This window comes from Cornus florida, unplaced genomic scaffold, assembly GCF_030987335.1.
Source record: "Cornus florida cultivar Cherokee Brave unplaced genomic scaffold, ASM3098733v1 CherokeeBrave_3.0.0_Hap2_Chr05, whole genome shotgun sequence".
Taxonomy (NCBI): Eukaryota; Viridiplantae; Streptophyta; class Magnoliopsida; order Cornales; family Cornaceae; genus Cornus; species Cornus florida.
The window spans coordinates 28,487,414-28,497,188 of NW_026775575.1; the positions used below are offsets into that span (position 1 = coordinate 28,487,414).

At 35.9% G+C, this 9,775-nt stretch overlaps 1 pseudogene; it reads right to left on the reverse strand.

Annotated features, from left to right (window-relative positions):
• Nucleotides 1–9,375: 9,375 nt before the first annotated feature.
• On the reverse strand, nt 9,376–9,474 carry LOC132310772 (small nucleolar RNA R71; annotated as a pseudogene).
• Nucleotides 9,475–9,775: the final 301 nt, after the last annotated feature.

A 9,775-nucleotide genomic window follows, 5' to 3' on the forward strand; every position in this document is an offset into this window, starting at 1 on the left:
GGTGATCAAAAGTGGAAAGAATCGCACTAGAATTACCTCTACCCCTTGGATTACGAATAACGGACTCAAGATAAGGATTCAACGAAACAAGAGATGGATTAAGTGATCATCTACCAAGAATGCACAAATAAGCAACAATAAAAACAAATATCAACAACTATCAACACTTCTTCTCTACAACAAGCAATCAATCATCAACAAGCCTCCACATACATTGTTCCCATACTCCTATGCATTGAATAATATAAGAAATTAATGGCCTCCACACGAACCGATGTTCAATTAACTAAAAGAGTTTGAGATAGGTTCACAAAGTTCCAAGCAACTTTAGCAACTTCAAGATTCAAGATCAAAAGAGTACTAATTCCTATTTAAATTCCAAATACGACGTTGACAAGTCCCCGGCAACGGCACCAAAACTTGATACATGTCGCTTGCTATGTCAAACAAAGAGAGTGTGGTTTAAGAAGCCTTTTTTGTCAAATTTAAATTTATAAAACCACTACAACTACTACCACTAATGTAGCATAGAGAGTAGGGATCGTCCTAAGAGACTTGGTTGGTTTAATTAAACTACAATTGGATTAAAAGCATGCAATGTAAATAAGCTAAAATATGATTAAGGTGAGAGAAGAGGAGAAAGATCTTAGGGCATTGGAATTACCGCTAAGCTCTTCTTCTAACCCACTAATCTTTGACAAATTTGGGAAAATTAAATGTTGTAAACTAAGTGTGTGCTAACAATTGAAACAATGAGCATGGATGACTAAACAAGTATGAATTGTCTACTTAAGCTAGTGTGTAGCACAACCCATCAAGTGAAAACATTAAACATTCAATAAACCCATAATTGTAGCACACAACAATCCAAAGAAATGTACATCTATGACAATAAACATGAATCATAAAATACAAGCATGGATTGTCTACCTATCTTACACTAATGACAAGAAAATTAAGCTAATGAACTAAGGTTGTAGAATAATCCATCAAGCAAAAGTATAACCCATCAAATCAATCACAACTATAACGAATAAGCACTATGCATGACTATCACTAAATTCACAATTCAAACACACATAGACATGCATCAAATTTATAGAATCTAGTGTAGAGACATAACCATCCATTTCATCACACATAGACTTGTAAATAAAATTGGAAGATTAATTGGAAGAACTGAATCATGAAAATCACAAGATTATTAAATCACAAGGTCAATACATTATTTATAACAAAATTCCCAAATAGGTCAAAGAACTAGAGTTTAGAAGGCAAGCCTAGGGGCTCTTCCAAGCCCCAAGAGAAGGATCTAGCCACTCATGAATGTTGTCTTGCAACCCTTAAGGGCTATCTGCATCGTTGAATTCATCTTCTTTGTAATACCCCTAGATTTAAAAGGATATTTCTGGTATTTAATGTATTGTTTAAATAGTATTTTAATTTAATTAATTGTTTAAATTGTATTTTTCTTTAAATTAAATTAATTGTTATTTCGTGAGTTATTTGATTAATTGCGTTTTATATTAATTGGTTAATTATTGTATTAAATGGTAGTTATTTAATTGTTTATAATTGAGTTATCGTAACGTAGGGTTTAGGTTTTATCATAGCCGCCGTCTGTTTCAACTTAGGTAGTTTCATGGGCCGATTAAGGTTGGAATTAGGGCTTAGTCTCTAATTTTTACACGGATTAGGGTTATTGTTTTGGGCCTATAAATATATCATAATGTGGGTTTAGGGTTTTGGGAAGTACGTACAACTCTGTTCACGTACCTAGATACAGAGAGTGAGAGACAGAGAAACAGAGAAAACTTGAGTGATCTACAGAGAAGTTCAAGAAGAAGGGAACAAGGGTCTTTTGGGTTTAACCAAGAGTAGCAGAGGAGTAGAACGAAAATTTAGAAGGTGGTCGGAAAACCTCAGAGACGGTGGTTTAGAGTTTCAAAGTCTGAAACTCAAAGGCAAGTTCTATCTTCCTCTCTCCCTTTGGGCCGTGTTCTGTGCACCTAGATGATCTCTAGGGAATAATTAATCAATGATTGAAACCTACATGTTTATTATATGCTTGGGTGATAGTCTGTTTGTTTTAAAATCCAATATATTTACAGTTCGTGTATATTTGTTTCAGTATCCTGTACGTTAAGTATATTGATTCTGTTGTAAATTTAGTCTCTGTATTTGATTGCAACTTTTGTAAACATAGTATAGGAACACTACTGGGGTTATACAAAGCTTATAGGGATGTTATTATTCTATTTTAAATACGTGTTGCAATCTGTTCCGCTTCAATTTGCATATGGTTCCAGTGTTCATACTAACAGCATGTTAAGTTGCATAGCAAACTTAAGCTTTGTAATTGATTTAAATTGCTATAATCAAACCTTAGGGATGTTATCAGGAGGGTGTTAGATCCTTTAGATCAGTTTAAGAAACAAGCAGAGGGGTAGGAATTGATCGGAGAAGAAGCAGATTGACGGAAACGGAGCAGAGATGAACTAGAGGCTCTCAAAAGGGAGAGAGCCGGCTCTAGAAAGTCAAGAGCCGGCTCCCCTTTAGCAAGAGCTGGCTCCTAGGGAATTGGAGCCGGCTCCAATAGGGGAAGAGCCGGCTCTTCCATTCCAAGAGCCGGCTCCAATTTGTTTTACGTCTAGAAAGTGTTTTCTAGGGCTCTGTTTGGTGTTTTGAGTACTGTTTGAGCTTCTGAGTGATTCTAATGAACTGTAGGGACTTAACAGAGGATCTAAGTAGTTAATTCTAAGTGTTATTAAACTTATTGTTGCATAGTTTAAGTCTCTAAGACAAAGGATGTAGCAGTGCAAAAATATACAACGGTGTATGCTACTAACAGAAGAAAGGAACTAAATGGCTTGATTAAATTTTAGAAATTTAATGAGACTTCACGGAGGGATTAAATAGTTAATTTTTGGGTGTTATTAAGACCCTAAATTGATTTAAGGTTAATTCTAAATTAACGGATCAAACTGTATAACACTTATGTATATTGTATACGGTTAGTGGATAGATGAAGTTTAAACTACTTAAGCTTATTTTTAGGCATTCCAGTGGGATTTAATATATTTATAAAATGGTTTTAAATATATTGTAGGGTTATTGATGTGTTAGATGTGATCTATGCAGGCTCTGGATGTTAGTGGTTGAATTATGAAATCATTCCTTACAACTATATGGTTTAAATGCTTGGATTTAATTGCAAATACTTGGATATTGGTTTTGGATTATAAATCGCTAAACGATTATATATATATGTGGAATTTTAATTGCTGAATTAATAGATCCTGTCAATTACATGGTTGTGGAGGATGGTATGAACCGGTATGGGACGGTGTCATACTAGGGATGGTTTAGCTCAAAACGCATAAACCTAACCTATTGGATTTAAGGGAAGGATTGTAAAATATTGAATCCTAAACTTTATTTAGTCAGATCGACTGATTAAGTTGAAAGACTATCTGGATTAATTGTGTTTGTGTGTAGTAGGATCGACTGATTAAGTTGAATGACTACCTGGATTAAATGTTGGTTGTGTTTAAGTCAGATCGACTGATTAAGTTGAATGACTAAACTGGATTAAAATTCTTATGTCAATTCAATACACAATAAAATGGCATACCTTGGGTTAGACGGACTTTATATATATGTTATGGCACCACGATATGGGCATAAGTCTCAGAGTCGTTGGTTAGGGAGCGTATATGCATTGGGATGTATAGCTGGATATGATGGTTGAGGTGTACCATGTTAGGTCTAGGTATTCATGCCCACATTTGGGTGCGTTTTTACATGTTGCCTTCTACTCAAGTTGAGACCCCATTATAGTCCAGTGAAGGTCCTCTAGTGTGGATATATTTATGTATGGACTAGATAGATATTGTGAGGTATTTAGGTGTATCTGCGTATCGGGTCATTGTATGGATTGCAATTAGATTAGAACTTGTTCGTGGGCCTGACCCACTCTTATTTTTCAGGTATCGGATGGTTCCAGTCTTAGGCTTGATCGTGCTGTGCAGGGATTATCATTCATTCCACCGACGACGTAGGATGTCCTTCCATATTTTAGTATTTGGTTTTATGTCAGTTGTTTACATTTCAGTTGAGATTTTTATTTAGGGGTCCACTAGATGGATTCCCGAGTTGTAATTCATGGAAGTTTTGGAAGTTGGATTTTATTAAGTTTTATCAGGCTATTGAGGATTTTATATTAGTATTCTGTTCAGCTTTTAATAGTTATTCTTATTTTATTTTTTTTTCATCTGTGTTCGTTTTAAAATACTTTAATTGTTTGATTTCCCTCGGGTTTGGGCCTGGGCCTGATCAACCTATGTCTCAAAACCAAGGGGTATCACATTCTTGCTCCTTTCTTGCATCTTTTCGGGCTCCCAAAAACCTAATCTCTGGAGAGAAAGAAACTATGTCTAATCTATGTAAAAGTTAGCTACAAGTTGAAAACCCTAACAAAATAGTTCAATTTGATGTAAATACAAGCCCTTTTGTGTAGGCAACAAGTCAAAAAATAGCCATTTAATTGGTCTAATCTCGCAGCCAAAAGTTAAATGGAATTTGGGCGCGCTCGAGAATTAAACAGCTCACTGCTAGCAGGATTTCAATCGATCGAAAGGGTCTTCAATGGATCAAAAATATCATCGATCGATCGTAAATGACGTGGCATGCTTATCTTAACAACTGGCAACCTTATCTGCTTAGCTGCCGCTAACGTGGCACTGCGATCAATCGCCAAAAACTTTGATCAATCGAGAATTTAGTTGCACGATGAGATGGAAGTTTTATCCCTTTGCTGACGTGACTTCGAAGGATCACCAACCTTTGATCAATCGTGCATGAATCTTCAATCGATCAAAAGTGGTCCAGGACAAATTTTCGAACTTTTTCCAGATTTTCTTCTTGACTCTAAAGAGGGCTCAATAGGTTGTTTTTAGCCCATTTAAACCTTATTAACCTGAAGTAGACAAAAACAAGAATTAGAACTAAAATCAGAAAGTAAGATAGATGAATTGACTAAAATACCCTAACTTAGGTGCTAAAATGTACAACATTTAAGCACTTATCATAAAATTTTGGTCCATACAAATGATGATAAAATATGTGACGCGTGTCCTGTGGTGTAATGACCCGGTCATTTTCATTTCTTTCCCTTTCTTCAAATTTTGCGGATAATTTTTTTTTCATTATCTTTTCCTTTTCAGGTTCGATTTCCCGCCTCTTAGTGTCGTCTCGAGTGTTCGGAAATGGTTTCTGAGACTCTTTCCTTTGGATTGACAACTTCCTTTGACACTATTCATTTTGGAATCCCTACAGTTCATTAGAATCACTCAGAAGCTCAAACAGTACTCAAAACACCAAACAGAGCCCTAGAAAACACTTTCTAGACGTAAAACAAATTGGAGCCGGCTCTTGGAATGGAAGAGCCGGCTCTTCCCCTATTGGAGCCGGCTCCAATTCCCTAGGAGCCAGCTCTTGCTAAAGGGGAGCCGGCTCTTGACTTTCTAGAGCCGGCTCTCTCCCTTTTGAGAGCCTCTAGTTCATCTCTGCTCCGTTTCCGTCAATCTGCTTCTTCTCCGATCAATTCCTACCCCTCTGCTTGTTTCTTAAACTGATCTAAAGGATCTAACACCCTCCTGATAACATCCCTAAGGTTTTATTATAGCAATTTAAATCAATTACAAAGCTTAAGTTTGCTATGCAACTTAACATGCTGTTAGTATGAACACTGGAACCATATGCAAATTGAAGCGGAACAGATTGCAACACGTATTTAAAATAGAATAATAACATCCCTATAAGCTTTGTATAACCCCAGTAGTGTTCCTATACTATGTTTACAAAAGTTGTAATCAAATACAGAGACTAAATTTACAACAGAATCAATATACTTAACGTACAGGATACTGAAACAAATATACACGAACTGTAAATATATTGGATTTTAAAACAAACAGACTATCACCCAAGCATATAATAAACATGTAGGTTTCAATCATTGATTAGTTATTCCCTAGAGATCATCTAGGTGCACAGAACACGGCCCAAAGGGAGAGAGGAAGATAGAACTTGCCTTTGAGTTTCAGACTTTGAAACTCTAAACCACCGTCTCTGAGGTTTTCCGACCACCTTCTAAATTTTCGTTCTACTCCTCTGCTACTCTTGGTTAAACCCAGAAGACCCTTGTTCCCTTCTTCTTGAACTTCTCTGTAGATCACTCAAGTTTTCTCTGTTTCTCTGTCTCTCACTCTCTGTATCTAGGTACGTGAACAGAGTTGTACGTACTTCCCAAAACCCTAAACCCACATTATGATATATTTATAGGCCCAAAACAATAACCCTAATCCGTGTAAAAATTAGAGACTAAGCCCTAATTCCAACCTTAATCGGCCCATGAAACTACCTAAGTTGAAACAGACGGCGGCTATGATAAAACCTAAACCCTACGTTACGATAACTCAATTATAAACAATTAAATAACTACCATTTAATACAATAATTAACCAATTAATATAAAACGCAATTAATCAAATAACTCACGAAATAACAATTAATTTAATTTAAAGAAAAATACAATTTAAACAATTAATTAAATTAAAATACTATTTAAACAATACATTAAATACCAGAAATATCCTTTTAAATCTAGGGGTATTACAAAGAAGATGAATTCAACGATGCAGATAGCCCTTAAGGGTTGCAAGACAACATTCATGAGTGGCTAGATCCTTCTCTTGGGGCTTGGAAGAGCCCCTAGGCTTGCCTTCTAAACTCTAGTTCTTTGACCTATTTGGGAATTTTGTTATAAATAATGTATTGACCTTGTGATTTAATAATCTTGTGATTTTCATGATTCAGTTCTTCCAATTAATCTTCCAATTTTATTTACAAGTCTATGTGTGATGAAATGGATGGTTATGTCTCTACACTAGATTCTATAAATTTGATGCATGTCTATGTGTGTTTGAATTGTGAATTTAGTGATAGTCATGCATAGTGCTTATTCGTTATAGTTGTGATTGATTTGATGGGTTATACTTTTGCTTGATGGATTATTCTACAACCTTAGTTCATTAGCTTAATTTTCTTGTCATTAGTGTAAGATAGGTAGACAATCCATGCTTGTATTTTATGATTCATGTTTATTGTCATAGATGTACATTTCTTTGGATTGTTGTGTGCTACAATTATGGGTTTATTGAATGTTTAATGTTTTCACTTGATGGGTTGTGCTACACACTAGCTTAAGTAGACAATTCACACTTGTTTAGTCATCCATGCTCATTGTTTCAATTGTTAGCACACACTTAGTTTACAACATTTAATTTTCCCAAATTTGTCAAAGATTAGTGGGTTAGAAGAAGAGCTTAGCGGTAATTCCAATGCCCTAAGATCTTTCTCCTCTTCTCTCACCTTAATCATATTTTAGCTTATTTACATTGCATGCTTTTAATCCAATTGTAGTTTAATTAAACCAACCAACACTCCTTTTGATCATTCGACCTACTAATCCAAATTGTGTCTCTCCCTTAGTTTAATTAGTTTAATTTCATGTCATTACCTTAGTTGTAGTGTAGTTTTCCATTCTTGTTGTTTGATATTCCATACTTTTGAATGCAAGTATCATATGTCTCTAACCTTGTGATGTGGTTGGATTGTGAGCTTAATGAAAGGATTAATGGCTTAGTTTGATATATTGTACTTTTCACTATGTTGCTTAGACAATATATGCTTAATTGGTCATCCTTGCTAATTGAAACAACCAAACACACACACAAAAATTGCAACACATATTTTCCCCTCATTAATCATTCATTAAAGGTGTAGAAAAGTATACTTAGTGGTGATCTCTAAACCCCAAGATCTCTCTCTCTCTCTTTTATTCTCTTTATTGCATTATTGTTTACTTTAGTTTATTTTGCATCTAGTGTAATTCAACCAACCAACCACTATTTTGATCACTCGACCTACTAACCTTAATCTTGATTCCTCAACCTAATATGACCCACCAATCCCTTGGGATGATACCTACTTGCCCTAGCTATATTTTTAGTGAAAGATAGTAGTGGCAATTTCTAAATGTAAAACTTAGCCACATTCATCATAGCTCTTCACCAATATCTTTTGGTGGTATCACAAACTGTGTGGGTTTCGGGAGTGACGACCCTAGACTGCACCAAGTTTTTGGCGCAGTTGCCGGGGATTGATTGAAGGCAACGTCGTGTTTGTGGAATCAATTAGGAATTACTACTCTTTTGATCGTGTCTTTACTTTGCTTTTTATTTTTCTTTTAATTACTTATTATGTTTGTTCTTGTTTGACTATGAGTATTGAGCTAGGAAGCAAGCAAAGGAGCTAAGCAAAGAAGGAAAAAGCTAAAAATCTAAAAATTACAAAGCTAAAATTGGAGTTGAAGTGCTAAAGGACCTTTGTGAGCTTTTCCTTACTCAATGCTTAGTTAAATTGTCGGCCCGTGTGGAGGCTTGTATTTCAATTCTTAGATAAATCGTGAACCCACGTGGAGGCAATTTACTTTTCTTGCATATTGTTGATAGCATGGGAGTATAGGAACATTGTATATGGAGAAAGTTTGTTGATTGTTGATTTGTTGTGAAGCTGAAGTGTTTGTCATTATTGCTTATTGTGTTGCATTATGCATGTTTGGTCGTAGATTATTGAAACCCACTCTTGTCCCTCTAAATTTTCATATTGAATCCGTTGTTCGAAACCCTAGGGGAAGAGGAAGTTCTAGTCAATCCATTTCATCAATGGAAGGACACAATAAGGACCATCTGGAGGACCTTGGTCACATAGACCAACAAGGCATCCTCCACCCCAATGTGCATCATGATAACATGCAAGTATCATTAGGCAAGCCGAGGCCATTTGTTCATCCACCACAACAACAAGGCCAATATATGCTCTACCACCTGCCATCATTCAAGGCAATCAAGGTGCCCATGTTGCACCTCCAATTGCTAATCCTCCCCTTGCTTTAAGAGATCACTATGTGCCTAATGAATACAATGCACCCACATGCATTCAATTGCCACCATTTAGAGCACACCAGTATGAGATCAAACCATAAACCATTCAAATGCTTCCTAACTATCATGGACTTCCAAGTAAAGAACCTTACAAGCATTTGGATGAGTTTCTTAAAGTATGTTCCACCGTAAGATATACGGACATGCCGGAAGAGGCCTTAAGGCTTAAACTCTTTCCATTCACCCTCAAAGACAAGGCAAAATATTGGTTTAACAATCTTAGACCTTTTTCAATAACTTCTTGGGCAAAAATGCAACAAGAGTTCTTGAAGAAGTACTATCCAGTTTCTAAGACCAATGCCATGAGAACTTCAATTAGGGAATTTTCACATGGGGATGGGGAAACATTTCATGAGGCATGGGAATACTTTAATGAATTGCTTAGGAAGTGTCCACATCATGACATGCCCAAATGGCAATTAGTTTAATATTTCTTTGAGAGCTTATCGGACAATATCAAAGGTATGGTTGATGCTTCTATGGGTGGCTCTTACATTGATAGGCATGAGGATAACATGTGGCGTCTTTATGAGAGCATGAGTGAAAATTCTTGCATCGAACTTTATCTTCGAAGAATGGTAGAAATTCTAGAGGTAGGAAGAGTGTTGGCTTACATCAAGTCAACCATTCTAATGAAATAGCCGCTGAGATGAAATCCTTATCTCAAAGGTTTGATCAATTCTTGATCAACCAAAACTCGGCAAATC